The following is a 22,663-nucleotide window of genomic DNA, read 5'->3' as shown; positions in this document are numbered from 1 at the left end:
GTCACAGTGCTTCATAAAAGCAATAGAAATTCTACCTAAGATGTGTGTTATGGTGCTTTATGGCTGTAATCAGACAAATGAGTAGGTAGGAGGAGGATCTTGACTTCTAGACCACCTATCACAAAGTGGGACTTATCTTTAAAAGGTGCAAAGCAGATCCTGAGAATATAGCCTAGTTGGTAGATCACTTACTTAACTGTGCACCAGTGTTATATCCCCAGATTGTCAGTCATTCCAGCCCTGGAAAGGCAGGAGGATCAGAAGTTCAAGGTCATCCTGGCTAAGGAGTTCAGTGCCAGCCTCTGACACATGGGCCTTGTCTTGAGGGAAAAAATACATAGGAAAGGAAAGAGGATCACAAGCATACAGCAATCTGTGACAATGTTGTAAAGAAAGCAAACGAGCGGGGCGGAAGCAAAGGACCAATGTGTCAAAGACACAGGAGTTTTACTCTTCGTGGGCCCCAGATGTGGGACTCCAGAGAAAGTGTTGGAATTCCCCATTCCATATCTCATAGGAGAAGGAAAGATGTGGTAAATGGCCTGGTCTTCTGCTCTTATAACTCTCCTTAAATAAGGCTTTTCATTTCTTATCCTGGCCAGGAGAGAGAGGGATATTTAAAATGACTTCTGAGAATTACACCCAAATTCACCATAAAATGGGCATATAGAGAAATACAAACTCATCATAAAGAAATTGATTACACCAAGAGATTTTGGCAAGGGGTAACATAATGTATTTCTTGGATCATAAGCCCTACAAAATTCCTTCTGAGGAACCAAGCCATAGTTTAGTGATTCCCAGGACTCCCTGGTACCCTTAGGAGTCCTGCAGGACTAACACCTTTGATGTAGGCTTTCCTCCATTTTCCTGACATATTTCTGCTTGGAGGACATCTAGTCTTGACAATTTCAGCTTTCAAAAGAGAGACCACAGAGGATCAGTAACAATTAAATTTTTTTAGTAATTAAAAACCCAAATTTAATAAGCTCACCAATACAATTCAATAATAAAAAGATAACCAATTTCTTATATATATGTATATATGTATACATATTTAAATTAGAAACAAGCTTGCTTCACATGTCAATCCCAGTTCCCTCTCCCTCCCCTCCTTCCCCACCCCCTACCAACTCCCCTAACCTCCCACCCAATTCCCACACCACTTTCCAGAGAGGAAAAGGCCCTCTATTATATCATTTGACACAGTACTATAGTATTTACATGTTCTAGACTCAATCAAGGTAGGAATTTCCCCCTACTTAGCTCTATCATAGTTTGCTGACTTAGGAAGGTATTCGACTTTCGTGAGTTTCATTTTATAACCTATGAATTGGAAATATAATATCATTTCAATTTGTGACTTTGTAAAATCCCGTATTTTTCCTAAAGTCATGAATACCCTATGAGTCAAGTATAAGCTGTAGACCATCTTGTGGTATCCTGCAGGCTATTTTTAGCAGCTATGAACTGACTCAACAGAGCTTAGTTTTAGTCTGTGTGTCTCTGAGTAAGAATGAGAGAAATTGCCTCTGTCTGTTCAACAATTTTCTTACAGTCAAGTATTTTTTCCAAACTTAGATTTTTGTCCTGTGGGATTTGCTGACTCCACATTTTTGCTAGATTTCAAATTTTCCTTCATTAAAAAAAAAACACCAAAAGAGAGTAGGATCTGGACTAGGGCACTTTATTATTTATCTTTTGCTTGTGATTTTTAATGTCGATCTGTGCACAAGAGCCATGTTTATTTCTTAGATCTCTCTCTTGTTTCACCTTTTAACTGCTTTTTCCATAGAATGATGTTCTGGGGGAAAGTTTTAGGTACATAAAACCACATGTAACTGATTCTATACATTTGCTTTGCAGACTAAAACAATAGTGCAAGATGAGGGAAAAGGCAAATTAACAAATACAAACCCAGGGAGACTATGGCAGCAGATCACATAACTTTTAATGCAGCCTCACATCGACTTCCATTACTGTAATGGAAATTCCTTCAGAAATGTTAGTTTAGTTTGTTTAGATTATGTTATTTAAGAGTTTGAGAACAGTTCTAGTTTCATTTCAACTTAGAGCTGTGTTTATAAAACTTCTTTAGACCTTAAAGAAACAGCTGATGCATTTCCAGGACAGTCAATTTGGAATTAAAGACAGACCAGGTCCCTCACACCATTTAAGTAGATATTCTCCCTGTGGGCAGACTCTCAGTGAGGATAGACACATGGCTGTTATATATATATATATATATCACCAAACAAAATCAAACACACACACACACGCACACACACACAAAGCTGTGACAATTAAAATTGTAATTTTGCAGATCACAAAATAGACCTAAAATAAACCATTCATTTAACCTTCTTAAATCCCTCTTGGAACAATTAACAAAGGGACTTACCCATATCCTGGTAGGAAGTAAATTTATTTTGGATTTTGGAAAACTTTTTAAGTTCTTTAACCAAGAACTTTTAAGTCCCAGGGTGCCACTGAGGAAATTATTCCAGCAGTTTCTTTAGTGACACCCGAGGGCCCAGAAAGATTTAATGAGCCTTCAAAAGGCAAAGTTACTTTTGGGGAGGAACTTAAAACTGGAGGAATTTAGCTAAGCACAGTGGAAAGCTTCTCTGCAAATCAGGGGCAGTTAAGCAGGGTTGCGTCTAAGAGGGGGAATGGCTGCTCCCTGAGAGGAGTATAGCTTCATTTGTCTGCTAGAGGTGAGTAGCACTATGTGTCATGCATGGACTGTAAGTGTCACATGATGCCCTTCATCAGCATATGGCTTGCCTGTGCTTGCTCTGTTTTTCTGAGGACAATAAACATTCAAGTGTCTTTTTGATGATTTTCAGTTGCTTATGTTAGATTCTGTGAGAAAAAAAGGAATTTGGGTCATGCTGTTAATACGCTGGCATTTTGGTATTGATAAATTAATATAATATTCCATCACTCTTTACAGCCTCCTCAGGACCTGTGCACCTGTGTCTTTTGTCTGTAGGACTGTCATCTGCAGTTGATACAAGCATCATCACTTCTTAAAAACTCCGAATCTGCACCCTTGGACTGGGGCTGCTGTGCTACAAGTCATGGTTTCTTATCACACACGAATTCTCAACACTTCCTCTAGACTACTCCTTTAAAGTTCCAAGTCAAATTACCAAAGAGCAACTTTGGCTTACAATGCCTTCCTCTCACTTTTTAAAATTGAAAATAGATTTTTTCTTCTTTTTTTAAAATTTAAATTAGAAACAAGCTTGTTTTATATGTCAATCCCAGTTCCTTCTCCCTCCCCTCCTCCCCTGCCCCCCACTGACTCCTATCCAATCCCATTTCTGCTCCCCAGGGAGGGTGAGGCCCTCCATGGAGGATCTTCAAAGTCTGTCATATCATTTGGAGCAAGGCCTAGGGCCTCCTCCATGTGTCTAGGTTGACAAAGTATCCCTTTATATGGAATGGGCTCCCAAAGTCCATTTATATACTAGGATTTTTATATGATATATTCTAATTGTGGTTTCCCTTCCTCCAGCTTCTCCAAGATCCTTACCCTTCCTCGCCCATCTGAATTCTTACCCTATCTTTCTCCCTCTCATTAGAATATAAACAGTAACAATAATAAACAGGTAACTTAAATAATAGCAATAATAAAATAAGATAAAATAAAAGTGAACAAACTAAAATAGGCCAAAACAAGCAAACAGGGAAAAAAAGAACCAAAGTAAAAGCATAGGAAACACATAGACTCTCAGACACACAAGTTTGTACCTATAGAAAACCCATAAGAACAAAATCAGAAACCATAATATTTAAGCAAAAGATCTGGGAGGGGAAAATGCATGACAAAGGACTGTGAGAGGAAAAATCACTGAGTTCCTGTGTGTTGCTTGTCTACTGCTGGGCTTAGAACCTGTCCTTATGTGTACCTTGTGAGATTCTTTGGGAGAAAACTAATTTCCCTTTCTGAGCAATTATCAATTCAAGATAGTTTCTGGGTTTTCCCTATTTTTTAAAATTTCTTATTTGTTACTGTTTTTCCTTTATCAAAATAGAATTTGTTCTCACATAATATATCCTGATTGCAGTTTCTCCTCCGTCTATGCCTCCCAGTTCCTTCTTACCTTTCTTTCCTCCCATCTTTCTGTCTCTCATTAGAAAAACAAATGGGAATCTGAGTCTGTGTCGTTTGGGGTTTCCCAGGGGCCAACATCTCAATTAGATGTAACCCAATCAGGTATTGGAAGCTTCATTTGGTGACATCACCTTCTTGAATTTTAGGGCGCTTCCACTGTACTAGGCTTCCATCCTACCTCTCAAATAGGCCTTAGTTTTAGCAGTCTCTGCCTGTACTCCCCATCTCATGCCTTCTTCTGTCCTCCTCCGCATTTGATCCTTCACATTACAGTCCTCCTGAATTCATCTGTAACTATCTATTATAGTTCCATTTTTAGAGAGATCTATCTGGCCTGCCACACTGTTTACCTAACCTCTGTGGGTTTTGCTGTTTAGTTTGTTTATATGGTGAATTTCGTTTATTGATTTACATACATAAAACGAATGGGCAATGTTTTATTCATTTCTATTTTGTGGAATAATTTGAGGAGTATTGGCATTAACTCTTCTTTGAAAGTCTGGTAGAATTCTGCCCTATAACCATCTGTTCATCTGTCTCTGTGCTTTTCTTTTTTGTTGGAACACTTTTAATGAGTACTTCTTTTTCACTGGGGGTTAGAGGTCTGTTTAAACTCCTCATCTATGGATTTAACATTGGTAAGTGGTATGTATCACAAAATGATTCATTTCTTTTAGATTTCCCCATTAGGCGGGGTACAAAATCATAAAGCTTTTATAATTCTCTGGATTTCCTCAGTGTCTGTTGTAATGTCCTCCATTTCATCTCTAGTTTTCTTAATTATGAAATTGTCTTTCTACATTTAGTTAATTTGGATAAGGGTTTGTCAATCACTGATTTTCTCAAAGAACCAGGCCTAGAATCAATGATACTTTGCATTGGTTGAATTTTGTTTGCTTCAAGTTTATAAATTTCAGCCCTGAATTGATTATTTATTTCTGCCTACTCCTTTTAGAAGTGATTTCTTCTTTTTGTTCTGGAATTATCATGTGTGATGTTAAGCTACTAGTTTGAGATACCTCCATTTCTTTTTTTTCTTAATTGTAGGTAAGAGCTTGCATCTTAGAGTTGTCATCATTGTGTATTCTAAGTTTGGGTATGTTGTGTATTCATTTGCTTTCAATCCTAAAAAATACCCTTAATTTCTTTCCTAATTTCTGTATTGATCTGTTTTTCATTCAATAGAGAGTTGTTCAGAGTTTGTCATATTCTTGTTCTTGTATATATCCATCCAGCTTTTATCATTAGTGACCAAATAGAATGTATGGTGTTATTCCAATTTCCCTGTGTCTATTACTTTGTGTCTGAGTATATGACCAACTTGGAAAAAGTTTCATGAGGTGCTGAGAAGAAGGCACACTGTTTTGTGTTTAGATGAAATGTTCTATAAATATCTGTTAGATCCATTTATTATAATGTCCCTTAGTTCCAAGATTGATCTGGAGATTTTGTCTTGATGACCTGTCTGTTGTCAAGAGTGAGATATTGAAGTTTCCCACTATCAGTGGGTGAGGGTCAGTATGTGATTGAATCTGCTGTAGTGTTTCATTTATGAACTTGGGTGACTTGTATTTGGTGCTCAGATATTAAGAATTGCATTGCCCTTCATGTTTTATGCTTACATATATCTTCTTATTTTTTATTTGAAATATATTTTGTCAGGTATTAAAATGTACACATCAGCTTGCTTCTTAGATCCATTTGCTTAGAATATCTTTCACCATTATTTACCCTTAGGTGATGTCTATTCTTGATGTTAAGATATGATTCTTGGACATAGCAGAAGGTTGGATCCTGTTTTCAAATCAATTCTGATAGTCTGTGTCTTTTTATTGGGGAATTGAGACCATTGATGTTCAGAGATATCAATGAATAGTGTTTGCTGATTACTCTTATTTGGTTGTTGTTGTTGTTGTTGGTGGTGGTGGTGGTGGTGGTGGTGGTGGGTGTGATGAGTTTCCACTCTTTGATTGCTGGTCAGGATTATTTATTCCTTATGTTTTCTTGGGTTTGTTTAATCTCCTTAGGCTGAGCCGGAGTACCTTCTGTAGGTCTGGATTCATAGATAGATATTGTTTACATTTTGTTTCATAATGGAATATCTTATTCTTCCCATCTAATGAGACTGAAAGTTTTACTGGCTATAGTATTTTGGGCTGACATGGGGGGTGAGTATCTTAGAGTTTGTCAAACATCTATTCAGGGCCTTCTGGCTTTTAGAGTTTTCATTGAAAAGTCAGGTATAATTCTAACACATCTGTATTTATATTTGCGTATCTCTTTGTTCTATATGTTTAGTGTTTTGATTATATGCTGAGGAACTTTCTTTTCTGGTCCAGTCTATTGAGTGTTCTAATGATTTTTGTACCTTGATAGGAGTCTCCTTTTTATATTAGGGAAGTTTTCTTCTATGATTTTGTTAAAAACATTTTCTGAGCCTTTGACCTGGGTATCTTCTTCTTCCTCCTCTATTCATATTATTCTTAGATTTTGTCTTTTCATAGTGTCCCAGATATTGTGCATGTTTTGTGCCAGGTGCTTTTTTGTAGATATAACAGAGGAATCCACTTTCCCTATTGTGTCTTTAATGGCTGACATTCTTTCTTTCATCTCTTATATTCTGTTGCCTTGTCTCTGAGGTTTTCATTTCAGGATTTCACTCTGTCAGGCTTTTCTTTTTTTATTCTATTTCCACTTTATGGTGTTAAACTGTTTCATTCATTTCTTTTCACTGTTTATTTTTTATAGATTTCTTTATTTTTTCTTTAATGAGCTCTATTATTTTCATAAAGTTTATTTCAAGGTCTTTGTCTTATGCTTCAGTTATTCTGTATGTCCCAGTGTTTACTGCAGTAAGAATGTTGAACTCTAGTGGATTCATATCTTCCTGGATGTTATTGTATTTTTATGCTGGTGTCTAGGCATAATTCTACGTGATGAACCCTGATCTTGTCTTTGTTGGGTGGGTGCTTTGTTCCTTAATTTCTGTTGCCATCCCTGGTTCTTAGGAGAGTGTGGTAGCTGTGTGCTGCCTGGCAGGGGATTCTTCTGGTATTCTGCCTGATGTGGATGCTAGAGGTTCAGGGTATTATGTGTTTCTATGTATTGAGAGATAAAAGGAACAGAGATGGGCTTGAGGAGGGCCAAGGTGTCCACAGGAGTTAAGAAAGCAGTATTTCTCCTGGATCTGCTTAGTTCCCTGGGAATAGGGCAGAGAGTGAGCAGATACCAGAGCAGGTACTCTGCTACAGAGCTGGGGATAAAACTGGGGGAATGTGATGATCTACAGTTAGCCTACTGTCTTCCTACCCAAAGTCTTAACATGATATTTAAAATCAAAGTCACTTGTCACTCGTAGGCAGCCTGCATGCCTCTAAAGTCTTGGCCAGGAGCATAGTGAAGACCAACATTTCTTGGATCTAACCATGTATTGAGCATGACATCAATATTCCTTTGTGCTTGTCACATATCTGAAGCAGGAAGCCAAAACTATGAAATTCTTGAGTGTTCTCAAACATTTCCAGCACCGTTAGCAGTGGTCCCCTGCCTTGACCCATCATGCTCCTAGAGTTCCTCCTTGATTCTCCAGTGCCATGTATTCCTATTTAAATCCAGGGAATATATTCTGTAGAAAGAAAGAAGCTTTAATTTCCTTAGAGCACAGTTTCCTCCACATATGTTCATTTCAAGCTCATTTTCCATTAAATGAGGGAGAAAAGTCTAATTTATTTGTAATTTTAATTAGTATGTCAAATATTTGAGGAATTTGTAGCTACTAAGTAAAATTGCTGCTCTAATATAAATTCAAGGCAATTTCTTCAGCATTTTCTGTACTAATGTTTCTGAAGCTTTAATATGCAACCAGATTACCTAGGAATTTTCCTAAAATAATGACTCTGTTTAAATTCTGCATCTATCTGTGTGGGATATTCAGGGAACTCTGCTTTTCTTATGTAACCCTAAATGAGAGAATAGACTGTGGTATAAACTCCCCCCAAAGAGCTACCCATAACCATCCTGTAAAGCCTTCACTTTTACTGTATAGTTTAAGTAATTTTATGGTTAAGTATAGGAAGTGATAGCTTGTATCAATGATGGTTATGTTAACAGAAATAAATTATTGCCGGGCAGTGGTGGCGTACGCCTTTAATCCCAGCACTCGGGAGGCAGAGGCATGCGGATCTTTGTGCGTTCAAGGCCAGGCTGGACCGATAGCCTCTGAAACAATACAGAGAAACCCTGTCTCGTAAAAACCAAAAAAAAAAAAAAAGAAAGAAATTATTACATTAATAGATACGTCCTTTTGTGATCAATTAATATTTATCATGAGTCCAGCGAGGTTGGTAAGAAGACAGGAGGATAATCTTTTTTGTTGTTTTAATACAAAAAAACAATTTCAAACTATGAAAGATGAGTTTGGAGTGATTTATGACTTAAGACTTGAGGCAGTATAAGAGAACTAAAGGAGAGGAGAGTCATGTCATGGGACACAGAACAAGGTCTTATTTATATTTCTAGTCTGAGCTAAAATGTAAAGCATGATTGCAGAAGCGCTTATTGCCTGGGACTTGATGCATGGGCACCTAGTTGATGAAAATGAAAGCAGAGACTGGATCAGGTCTAAGAAAATTCACAGGTTCCTCTCAAAGATGCTCTGTAGGACAGATATACTAAGCCTGATGAAATAGCCCTCCAGAGTAAGCACACAGTGGCCAGGCCACAAGTAGGCAAGTGCAGGGTTTGAGCTGTGATAGTTACAATCACAGAAATAGGCCTACAAAGATGTCTCTTAAGGTTGGCTGTGGAGGATCCTTAAGGAAAATCAGATTTTCAGCCCTGGCCTTATGTATCAGTCACCTTTTGGAAGCATCTTCCTGCCTGAGTCCACCTTGAAAAGACTGATGTAATTGGCCTGTGCTAAGGCTCCGGCATCAACTGTTTCAAGTTCCCTGGGTGATTGCATCACACACAGAGGCCATATGCCATGTGTTAAGCACCCGCAGGATAAAATTTCTCTTTGCAGACTTGGCAGAATGTCTCCTTCCACATCTGGGCCTCTTAATTCCAGTGTGCAGGTTTAGACAAACCCTTTTCTCTAGCACGATGATTGTCATGTTCCATCGGCTTCAGAGGTACCCTTATAGCTTGTACAAACTTCGACTGCTAGAACCCTGTTTCATCCTCACCAGTGCTGTGAAACAGGTGTGGGTGAGCCATTGTGCAAGGATTCAGAAAGTCCTAAGGCACTGCTCATGTTGCTCTTCTGGGTTCTGGTGTTAAAAGACTAGGGCAAGTTTGGAATTTGAATCTTAATGTCACAGTAGTGTACAACTGAATATGATTCTTATATCTTCAAAATGTAGATCCTAATTATGGCATCCAGACTTAGTCACCTCTATGACTCATTCTGAAATTGTGTTTCAGTCAGTTTAAATGACTGACTTTTTACTATCTTCTCATTGCTTTCTAATTTGGTGGTCCAAATGTGGCATTTTCTAATTCAGAAGTAGAAAGCTCATTTATTTCTCAAGGATGCTAAACAATGGATTAAGATAGATGTCGTTTAGAAAAGTAGCTTTGTTCTGATACTGAGTATGGAACAGGGAATATGAAGGGTGATTGCAAAGCTTTCATTCAGAGTATAGATAAAGAACGGCAGTGGCATTGCCCTGGAGCAAAGTGAAATAAGTCATGAACACTAAGACAATTTTAACATAATTTACTAACCAATGATTCTACACTAAGCCAAGGGGAAAAATCAAAGCTATCAGATTCTGTAACTTACTCTTTTGGTAACAACAAAAAATTCCTTTCACTAGTCTTGGATCAGTAAGACATATCCAATGCTCAAGCACATGGTGAGTGAGTCAAGTGTCTAAGCTTGATCCTGTCCCATATTACCTTTTTGTAAAGGAACAGCTAGAAGCACAGATGGTTATCTAAGTTTCCTCCATGTTCCTCAGCAGGCACTGTTATCACGTTATAGCAAGTTAAATTTCTTGGGGAAAGTGCAGTAATTCTTCCATGACATGAAGGGACTTCTATGCACCTGAGATTAGAAAGCTATCAGCCCTCAGAGGAGCAAAGCCAAGGGTTTCAGCAATGCATTCCAGAAGCCTACGAGCTTATTTTAGGACAAGGTGATTTCTCAATTTTAGCAGTCCCTCCCAGCAAAATTTCAGACTGTCTTATTATTTTACTTCTTGAAAATGAATTCAATAAAATGCCAAATATGATTATTAAGCCAAAGAAAACATTGGAATTCCATTATTGGGCATCCTTTGTTTTAATGTTAGCAGACTTATTTGTCTTTAAAATGAGATTGGCATTAAATTAATAAAATGATCTAATCTAGTATCCTTTGTTCAGAGTTCAGAGAATGTTAAGCAATGAGTAGACAGGGTTACAGTTGAGTTTTTTACATGGCATGTATCATTGTAATTTCCTTTATGTTTTCTGGCCAGAAAAATAATACATGCCCAATAACAACCAAAAACTGAGATGTCAAGGAAAAACAGAAGCATGAAGTAAAGTATGTAAAGTTTTATGGAACAGCTTAGAAATCAGAGTTGTTTGCTTAACTCTGAAGAAGTAATCTGACCTGGGCCTCCCGAAATTCCTTAAGCTGTATAGCCAGAAAGCAGCAGATTCGGCTGACATCTTGAAATACTTACTGTCTCATACGGCTACGCAGCCTCCAAGCCGTGATCTGGGATGAAGCTCCATGAGAGTAAACGGATAACAGTTGGTGAAAAATAACAAGATAAAATGTACAAGACAGAAATACTCACTTTAAAATCCCACATGTTCAGAAGTGACTTGAAGCTTCAGCACTTATTGTTAAATCTTTAGTTTAGTTTTCCTCATTCTCTTAGAGACATAAATGTCTGAGTGTTGTAAATGTCTTTAATAATAACTGCCTTCATGCTTCAGATTTGAAGTGCAAACATGAGGAGCTATGGGGAAGAGAAAGGATGATTTCCATATAACTGCTACAATGTCCTCTGAAATATTTGTTTTTCCAAAATACCTGAACTAACCCCTGGAAATTCAGAAGTTAGTGTCTATAACATGCAACTTAGAGTTGAGACTTTAAAATTGTGTTTTTCTTCTGTTGCTGTTTATTTATTTATTTATTTATTTATTTATTTATTTTTGACACAAGGCATTGGATGTAGCCCAGATTGGCTTTGAACTCACAACTATCCTCCTGCATCAGCCTCTTGAGGCTGGGTTGATAGGCATGTGCTACTTTGCTAGGTTTAGAGGTTACAGGTTTTTAAAAATTCATTTTTAGTTGTATTTTTATTATTTAAAATAATTTTAAAATTAAATACAGTTTGGTCATATTTCCCCTTTTCCAAGTCCTTCCAGATTCGCTCCCCCTCTATATCCAATCAACTTTAAATTCTTTAAGAAACAAATACCGAATACAACAACAAACTTCTGAATACCAAGAAAACAAAGTAAAATAACACCACCCCCACCTCCACCAAACTGTAACTAAATAAAAGCACACACACAAGAAAACTGTTGGGCTCATTGTATGTCAGTCAATTACTTTTGAACTTCAGGCCTGACCTGGAGTGGTTGATATATCAATTGTCACTACATTGGAAAAAAACTGACTTTTCCACTTACAACAGGTATAAATGACAGGTGAGTTGTTAAACTTTTTTCTAGTGTCTAGGTTTTCTTTTATTCATTTAAAAAAATATAACAAAATAAAATATAATAAGATGAAAAAAACTATCACATCAAAGTTGGACAGGGTAGTTCAACACTAGGAAAAGAAAACAAGAGAAGGCACAAAATCAGAGACCCACTCAGTCACACATTTAGGAATAACCTAAAAACAACACTAGAAGTATATATATGCAACATATACATACGTGCACACTTTTGAACTTTTCAAGAAAATTTTAATATAGATTGAATACATCCAATCTAAAATCCAAAATATTTAATGTTCCAAAAAGTTTAAAGGCTTGACTTAATTAATCTACAGATGAAAAATTATATCCCTAATGGCTTCCAGTAACTGTGCAAGTATACCAGGTATAAAGAACAAACAAGCTATATGTTTTATATATTATAAAACCCTAATGAATTTTTGGTTAAGCTCTGGGTCCTAAGAAGACGCCTCAATATAAATATTAAAATGTTCCAAAATACTCAGATTTCAAATTCCAAAATGTTTTTGTCCTAAGCATTTAAAATGAGGAATTCTCATCCCACACAAGAAATCAGCTTCAAATGAATTTACATTATTTAGCTTTTTTCTTCATGAATAATGCACAAAATAAAATAGAGATGTATTAAGATCAGAGCTAAAAAATGGAGGCATCCACCTAAGTTTTCTTAAAACTTAAATTTGGTACACGTCTTTACTACTATGGCTCCAGCAAGTCAAGATTCTGCTTTCAGGCTGGTCAATGAAAACTCTGACACTACTTGAAAGTATTATAAGATCCCTATTATTAAGAATAATCACACATTGATTGAATTGAACTCACATCATTCCATCACATATTTTAGACGAATGCAACTCATAAACTCTTTTGGCAAACAGGTTGTAAGTAAACCAGATATCTCAGAGTATTAATTACAGATGTTTCAGCACAGTGAATTATACTTAAATCACTCCAGGGATGTGTAATACACTTAAGAATAGATGCTCCCCAACACCAGGGTGGGTACAGATGGAAACAGGAGATGTGAATATACATAATTAGAAAGTTGGACCACAGCTTCTGAAATAATAACAATGGGTTCTCAGAAAATCCTTAAATATTTTCTGGCTAGTATATAGAAAGCTGGCCATCATAAAAAAAGGAATGAAATCCTGTCATTCATAACAACACACATAAAATAGGAGGACATGGTAATAAAATGGTCAAACACACAAGGACAACTGCAGCATATTCTCTTTTGTGGAGGGGAAATGTTGAATTCACATGATTGAAGAAAGACAGAGGAGACAGGGAGGAGGAACAAAAGGAGGTCAATAATACAGGAGCCAGATGTGACGTGCAACAGACACCAAAATCCCTTCCTTGGCTAGACAGTTCTAGTGTTTTATATCATAGCTCAATAACCAGAGGAGATAAGTTTTAAGGACTTCAACCCAAAATTGTGAGAATGTGGAAAGAGGGAAATAGTAATTTCTTTAATCATTAGACATGATATTCTAAAAATATGTGCAATTACAGCTTGAAAATTTTTTTGCCTTTTTCTTTTTTTTATCATTTTTTATTTTAATTTTAAATAGCTTGTTTTACATGTCAATCCCAGTTCCCTCTCCCTCCCATCCTCCCGCACTCCCCTTCCCCCTCCCTCCCACCCTATTGCCAAATCCTTCCACATAGGGGATATCTAGAGTCTGTCATTTTACTCTTGGTAGGGTCCAGGCACTCCCCTAAGAGTCCAGGCTGAGAGAGCATCTCTCTTTGTGCTATAGGCACATGAAGACAGTTTGTATACCAGGGATAGACACTGATCCACAGCTCAGGGCCCCATAGGTTGCCCAGGCCTTCTCACTGACACTCACATTTGGGGGGTCCAGATCAGTCCCATGCTGGCCTCCCCACTGTCGGTCTGGGGTCCAAGAGCACTCCCCTGTTCAGATCAGCTGTCTCTGCTGGTTTTGCCAGCCCATTCTTTGCCAATTTGCTCATCACTCCTCTCTCTCTGTCACTGGGTTCCTTGGGTTCAGTTCAGTGATTAATTGTGTGTTTGCTTCTGCTTCCATCAGTCACAGGATGAAGGCTCCCGGATGGTTATAGACATCAAGGAAAAGCATATAAAATAAGAAGAATATAGAAGGCAAAAAGCAAGCAGGAAAGAAGCCTCCATCTGACTTGTGAGTTCCCTTTAACAAAAGCCACAGCATGCAGAGTACAATGAGGCTGGGGACATTACTGAGTCTCAGTCTTAACTGGATGTGTCTCCAGGTACCAGCTGCTACTGTTACCATTTTGGTTGCAGCCCAATTCAAGTCTTGCAATAACATTGTAATGATTCTTCATTCACTGGTGGTTATTTGAGCTTCATTTCTGCTGGATGTGTTCATTATTATGCTTCATAGGATTTAGGAGGTCCATGCCAGATATTCTTATCTCTAAAATTAGACAAGGAGCTGTCAGTTGACTAATCATATAAGACTACTTAACATCATATATATATATATGTATACAAGTTTTATTTTAACTTCCATAATACTTTGCTGTCTCTAATTTCTTTCTAATTTTATGAAAATTTGAATAGATGAACTAGACATTTACTATTACCTCCAGCTTAACTTTAATGATGATTTTGGAGTTCTATGACTTTCCGTGTTTCACACTCCTTGGCCATACAATTGGAAGGAAGATAACTATAGAAAAAAATTGAAAATTGAGCACATTTACAGAAAACAAACACATACACAATTATTTGGTAACTCTGTACATTTTTTGAGACAAGTGAATTCATTTTGAATTATTGAGTGGCCTTGAGTCTAAGTCACAGGACTGCACATAAGTTGACATATGCACAAAGATCTGTGTCTACATAATAAAACACACACGTTAGTGGGAATGGAAGCCTCACCCTTGGGAACTATTATGGAAAAAGAGAAAATGGCATGAAATCAGCTTGAAGATAGTTTAAGCACATTTTTATGACACTTTTACGCAACCAATCAGGGCTGAAGTCAACTATAAACCTGAAACTCTTAGTAGAGAATAATTTTAGAAATAGACCCAGACAACACCCTGCCAATTTGAACACAACATTCACATATACTGAAACCAGATCATCTCTGCCCTGTTCCAATCACTTACTTTTCTTCTTTTCTCCCTTTTCTTTTTAGTGAACAGTAATGTGAAGGATTAGGGCTATTGCTCTTTAGATACTAAATAAAGAATATCCCAGCAGGGCAGTTTTGTGAGTTACATATGATGGCATAACTATATATCAAAGCAATTCAAGCTACGAAACACATTACTTCCTAGGACAGGACACTCTCTTATGATTATAGATAAAGAATTCTCTCTGGAGGGAAGAATAAAGGCCAACTTGACTTTGAGCAATGGCGAGAGTTCTTCCAGAGGCTTTGAACATCCCCTAGAGTTCAGGGGAGCCTACAGATTTCTCTTTTCTGGACTTGGATCTTCCCTTCCTTATTGTTTTAACAACCTTGTGTATATTTCATGTTTGTAAACTCTGCTTTGGAAATAGCTTAATGAGTGCTTGTCATTAATAAATGAGATGGATAACTGAGAGCATGAGATTCTTTGACCCTGTGCTGAATAAAAAGTACCATTTATCAATATAACAAACTCATGTTCTAGAGGGATTACTTTCCTAGGTTAAATTTGAGGAATACTGTGTTTGTCTAAACAGCTGGTATACTTGAGAAAAGATGGTCCTCTTAGTATTAAACTCACTAGTGACTACTTGTCAAGCAACCATGTCCCACAACACTGTCATTTAGTGATGCACAGTCTAGTTTGGGATAGAAATTCAATGCTACCAACCATGAAGTGTTCAGGTGGGTGTGTTGGATAATAATTAATGCAAAATACGAACTTATTTTTACACTGCTAAAATCATAAACTTCGTAAATAATAACTGGAAAGAGTTTATGCATAAACAATCTGTTTTTAGGCTTTTCTGTGGTTGAAGGGCAGGTGCAAATCCTGCCTTCTTTATCTCTTTGTCACCCCACTTTACAACTCAGCCACAGTTCTTGGTTCCCCTTTATGGCTTAAGCAGCCAAGGGGACCTGGAGGCTTCTGGTAGGTGAGTCTTTGTTATCATATTGAACTGCTGCTAATTCTATCGTGGGCACAAGTTCATAGTATGTGACACTGCATTCTTGCTTCATGGTCAAAAGGAAAAGGAAATAACTTAAGACTTCTGTTACTAAACCCATAGGTCTTACTTGTCCATAAACATTTAGAACAGATAACAAAAGCACAGAACTGTAACATACAGACCATCGTCCATCTTGACATGGGACTTTGTGCCTACTCTTACTGTAACTTGCTATGCCATGTTCCTTTGATATTCTTGGGAGACCTGCTCTTTTCTGAAGGAAAATGAGGAGGAGTGGATCTGGGGAAGAGGGAGGTGGGAGGGAGAGCTGGGGGGATAGAGGGAGAGGAAAACTGCCCTCTGGATGTATTGAATGAGAGAAGAATAAATTCAAAAGATAAGGAAGGACTTCCAGAATTCTAAGTCTTTGCTTTGTGTTCTAACGTTAGAACTCTGACTAGGTTGTGGTCCCACATTTCACCCATGTAAACTTTTATGAAAGTTTAACTAAATCCAACTCAATTCAAATGAAAAACTATTTTAGGAGACAAATGGATGGATGAAGGGGGAGGGCTTATCCTTGATGAATGGATAAAGGGAAGGGGTTATCCTTGAAAATTCTTTATAATCTTTGTATATTTATAGGGGAAACTGCCCTGATCATTGAAACTGTCCAGTGAAGCAGATAAAGATTTTCAGTGTCTTACTCGGTTTTCTGCAGTCTCTTCGTGAGGACTTTACAGGACTTCAATACATGCCAAGGTTCCAGATACATGTGAATGTATGTGTCTTTGGGTACCTTTTCTTTGAGACAAAGCCTGTGGTAGTGTATTCTATTATGTGTTTCCTTTACAGCTGAAAGAACAGCTCATGAAAGATGTAAGTCTGTGCATAATGATGATCATTGTGGTAAATGATAACTTTTACACCATGTATGTGTCCTTATGTGGTATGTATTAGATAACTACAGGTTTTCTCATCAAATTGATCACACTTACACTCTTCATTTCTGATGCCATTTCATTATTAATCCCCCATCTTTGGTTACACCTTCAAAAAGTGAGTACTTGTGGCTACACCCTTTAAATATTTTCCCAAACTATTTGAGAAGCAAGTGTGGTTTTAATTTTCTGTAACTGTTTATCTTTTAGTTGTACACAGTATTTCCTGCAGGTAGTTGATCCAGGTGAAGGGGGTTGCCAAATGCTACGTCAAGAATGAACTTTGAAAAAGCTTGGCAAATAGACCGCTTGGAAAGTATTCATTTGACCTTCAGTGACAAAGCTTATGCCTTGCAAATTGATTAATACAGATACAATATCAAATCATTTTTCATACAATTTTTTAATGTTTGTTAAGTGCTGGTGCAGTATGTAAACAGAGTATTTGGCATTTTTATTAGGCTGCGGAACTCAGTCATTTCCTTTGCAACAACATCTCATAAACTATTTTGACAGTCTAATAAACTATAAAAAGCTGTGGTAAAAACTGGCTCTGAATGTTATAACCGTACAAAATGGAAAGAGCAAGAGAAAACATCTATCACTGGGATTATTATCACTGTTGCTATGGCAACCTGGTTGCAATGGCAATATCTCCACGGTTCTGCTGTTTGTTATCATCTTTCTTGATTTTACATCATTGAAATTGTAGTAATTACACTGTGCCTGATGAAAAATGCATGCTGTCATGGCAACTAAGTCAAATATTCTTAATCATTTCACCTCTTCAATCTAAAATGTAATTGTTTGTCAGTAAAATAGGTTATACAGAAGGCTTCCATGGACTTACGATTGCTTTAAGTGTTTTGCGAAAAATAGTGCTTTTAGTCTCAAGACCTTAAGCTAAACTAATAGCCTGAGATGGTAAACAATGACTCACTAGAATAAGTAAGCATTATTAATTGTAGAATAGTGCAATTATAAAATGCAGTGACTTTATTATTTAAAATTGAAGATACAAGATTTTTTCAATTGCTCTGATAACGTCAGAAAATTATTATATCAAATGTATTCCTTCAGTAGGTATCTTGTGGTGAATATATTTCAGAATATTTTCTTCTCCTTGGATGTGACTAAGGTGAAAAAATTACCTTTGAAAATGTGAAAAATAAAATAATAAGAGGAACAATGTACTTTCCAATTGAACAATTGGTTATGAGCCTACCAGCTATTCTTCAAAGTAAATATTTTATAAGCACATACCATTGTAGTCATCAGTATTATTTTTATTATTGGTAACATTTTCTTATATATCTGAATATGTGCATCCTAAAAGAGCAGAATGTCACAATCAATGTACAAATTTGTTCTATAAAATGCCAAATTTATCTGTCTAACTGGGAATCCAAACAATAATTATGAAATACCAGTATTAACATAGTAACTGTGTTATACATTTATATAATTTCCTAAGATTTCTATTTCCCCCAGAGAATAGAAAATTTGCTTGAATAGGAAAATAAAATTGAATCAAAGTCCTTAGTTTTGCTAAGAACATAATTTTCGTGGACCAGTTCCTCCTTTATTTTAATTTCTGTTATATTGATGCTATACATGAAAGCAGTTAAATATGTTATTTTATGCTTTGTCAAGAACATCAGTGGTATAATTACTTCATCTGTGTTCTTGGCTGTGTGTACTTTACCTTTGGAACCCCAGGGCAAGCTAAATGTCAAAAATTCTAGATTTTAGATCAATGAGAAAATTATATACCTCCTCCTCCTCAAACAGACAACCACAATTATCTATCACTGCCCTTATAGTTTTCATTTTTTGTTATCACTGTCATTATTTTTCCATGAGAAACAGGTATGCACTGACTCTAATATGATTAATTTATTTCTTCCAAAACAGATGTCTTTGCTATTGTAAGCCTAGACTTTATCACTATGGGGCAGGGTTGAAACAACAAAAAGCAGGAATGTATTTTCAGAGAGCTCATGGACCAAAGTATTTATAAGGATCGTAGTAATTTGAGTGTCATGGGGAAGGACTGATTGATTGCTCTTTAATGAATTTAATAACAAAATTGCCTCAAAATTATTAATTATCAAACAGGAAAACAAAGCATCACACAAATAAAATGAATATAAAACCTGGAAATAGAATTGCCGCTAACATAGTTTTGGCTAAATGTGGGATTTTTAGACAGAATATGAGAAATGTGCATGAAAAGATAGAAGCTGAACATTTCTCCCATCTGTCCGAAGTTAACAAGGTTACAGAGCCAGTCATTGCTAATGTGTGCTGCATTATATAAATGAAAATAAGCAGTAGGCAATTACAGACCTTAAAGATATTGAATACAGCATAATCAGAATACTCAAAATTAATAGCAATCAGTCGTTTAAAAATATATGATATGAAAAACTGTTCAGCCTATGGATTCTGAAGGTAGCTAGAGGGAAAAGCTTTGGTTGAGAATCCCAGACTGATCATATTTCTAAATATCGTGAGGTGTCCACAACAGATACTCTATACTCTAGCTTCATGGAGAATATGTCTGTCCGGATGGGTGGCAACTCAAACATAACAAAGTGGTCACGTACCCTGTCCTCTCCACTCCCTCCCCAGAAAGATGATGCTAAAAACAAAAGATAAAGAACAGAATGAAGAAAATGTTCTGGAGGTTATATTAACATTAGGCATTTCTTAGACTTCTTTTCTTACTGAGTCCACCCATATTATGAATCAATTCTTTATTTTCAAATTAAAATCCTTGTGGGAAATGGTTTATCTCATCCTTGTGTCATATTTCCTGATGGCCTCCCTACTAGCTTCTAGACTGCTTCAGAGCTTTCTGTACAGGGACAGAGCATTGATTTAGTCCATCCTGTCCTGGCCAATGAGAGTAGGGTCATAGGAACAAAGTAGGATGACTAAGATGTGACTTTGCAGAAGGAAATAGATTACTGGCCTTTATCAAATCCATGTGCTCAGTGGTGCTCTGCACTGTTTGTGGCACTCATAACAGTGAACAAAAAGCCTGAGGCCCTTCTCAGGGAGGGCTGTCTCCCAAAGCACAGCTGCTTTCCTGTGGAGAAGCCAGGCCCTGTCAAATACCATTTGTTTTCCTAATGTATACATTCTCTATCTGCCCCATAGTGGTGGAGACTGGCTTAGTGAAGAGAAACCAAATCACATTGTAAATGCTGAAGTGGTGTAGGAATACGAGTGATCATTATTATTTAATCTAATTTCTCCTTCCCTTCAGGAACATTTCTCCATTCTTCTCACTGTCAGTTGTGAGCTGAGGGAATTCAAATTAATTTAAACATTAGACTGAGTAAAACATAATTAGGACGGTAAATGTTCTAGGGGGGAAAGGACAGCAGAAAATGTATTCCAGACATAAATATACGTGATGTTGGTGTTATCTGCCACTTCTACATTGTCATTTTCCTTGGCATGGCTGATCTGAGGCTAACAAACTTACAGGAGAAATCATGCTACATAAATGATAACAATAGGATATGAGGCTATCCAGAGAAAATTTCAGAACTGCTCTACATAGGGATAATTAAAAAGCAGGTTGAATGTGGCTCCAGTGTTATACTAGATATATTTGACTGAGTTGAGATTTTCTTTCTTTCTTTTTTTTCTGGAAATAGAAATGCACTTTAAATTTCAGCTATGTCTCAGGACCAGAGTTTCTTCCAATTGTTTCCTTAGAATATGTCAGTACAGCCAGCTGATGTAAAATAGGATTTGGAAACATTAAATAATTTAAATTGGTCACTTTATCTGTAAACATGACTTTAAAAATCTCCATGTGATAATACATTTCAAATGTCCTTTGATACCTCAAGGAAAAGCTCCAAAGACAGTTTTCTATAAACTCCATGGATGTCCCATTAGAATTCTAATTGGTTAATCTTTTAATTCCCCCTTTGAAACAATTAAAATAGACACAGTTAAAGAAAAATGAGCTAGAAAGAGTTTCTAATCTGGTGATCAGATTCTGCACAATTCTTACGAATCCTTTCACAGAGTAGTAGAGAGACTTGGGAAAAATCAAAGGCCTTTGTGAATAGTAAGTGAAATATTAAATATTTCTTATAACCTCTAATGCAAAATGATGCTAAGGCATTGGAAATCAGAGCATACCCTCTTGCTGATTTTAAACTTTACTGATGAAGCTTTTGGATCGAAACAAAATATGGAGATACTGTAATATGAATTTCATTTTAATGTGTAAGGTTCCTAGAAACTGCAAAAAGGCTGAGACCAATGATATTTCTAATAAGAGACATATTTTTATAAATATATGGACTCAAGGCCAGCATTTATATTTAGAGTATCAAAGCAAAATCTCATAGTTTTTCTTAAACGTTTATACTTGTTTATCTATATATTATGTTATATATATTAAAATAATGTAAATATTAGTAAAGGACCACTCATAAATCAGTGAGTCAAGTTAGGATTCTTGTATTTGATATCATTTCTAATCAATTATCACATTTGTTCCACTAAATAGAACTAAAACTGTCAGTTTTTGTGTCAACCAGACACAAAAGCCATGGCTTCGCTTAGCAAAGGGATTGACTCAATAAAGGCACATGAATCTCATCTTACACATAGGAATGTGGCTCAGCAGGCTAAAGTGTTTGTTGCCAAGCTTGGTGACACAAATCCCATTTTTGGTACACGTAAGGTATAGAGAAATGGCTCCTGCAAGCTGTCTTCTTCTTGACACACATGTGTGGGAACAACACACTCATGTTGGCTCACAGGCAGGGTTTCTTTGGAAAGAGCACATAATACGATAATCATCACAGGAAATCAGTAAATGACTTTAAAATTAAAATATGAAGCAAAGAGAATCCAGTCTGTGTTTGCCATCTTGTAGATCTTCACTTATATGAGTATTAGAGGACTAGTGGTATTATAATTGCAGGAATTTCTGTGTAGAAGATAGCCCAAAGTCAAAGCCGAGGTTACAGAGAGGCCCAGGAAGAAACAGGGTCCAAAGCATCTTTATAAAAACTCAAAATCAGAAAGAATTTATCTTCTTCTGACATGAAATGTCCTTCTTAAACTGCCATTCGATGAGGTCAATGATTTGAACATCACTGAGTCCTCTGTGGATGTGAACAGTGACTAGGTGAGTGAACTAATAGCTTCAGGCTGTGCCCAGTTAATGATTAAGAAACAAAACCTTCTAGGTACACTGACCTCTTCAGTGTCAACAGTCAACCAAGGAATGCTTCCAGAAGCAATATTTGTCTTGGTAGAGGGAAGCTTTCTTAACTTGAATGGGAAGATCCTCTCTTCTGGGTCTATTGTAAATGTCTTCAACACACTATGTTGTCAATGGTCTTTCTTGTTTTAAGTGTCTAGAAATAAAATCCAAAATGACTTAATGGAAATAAAGGAAATTAATTGTCAGGTCCCACACATAAGGTCTCTGTGCTTTAAGATGTTAGGCCTCTACTTCTAGCTTGCCTTTGGGCCTCAGTTTGGTCTGGTGGCAAAATGGCTGTCATCCTCAGTCTCAGTATTCACTCCCATAGAAGAGTAAACTCTGTCACTGGAAATTCTTTCAAGAAGGAGGAAGAAAGTTTTAAAATTCATTCTAAAGCTGCCTGTATCTCTGGACTGGAAGGAAACTGTTAGACTGATGTGGGTGTATATGCCATTTCTGGATTCTAGTGATATAACTGTACTCAAATATGAACATTAATCTGAGCCTTGTAGGAAATCTCCATCCTAAAATGAAAATCAGTTTGTTCCTAGA

The sequence above is a fragment of the Mesocricetus auratus genome, unplaced genomic scaffold, assembly GCF_017639785.1.
Source record: "Mesocricetus auratus isolate SY011 unplaced genomic scaffold, BCM_Maur_2.0 Super-Scaffold_6730, whole genome shotgun sequence".
Classification (NCBI taxonomy): Eukaryota; Metazoa; Chordata; class Mammalia; order Rodentia; family Cricetidae; genus Mesocricetus; species Mesocricetus auratus.
The sequence above is the reverse complement of the archived record's forward strand: the minus strand, read 5'-3'. Positions refer to the sequence as shown.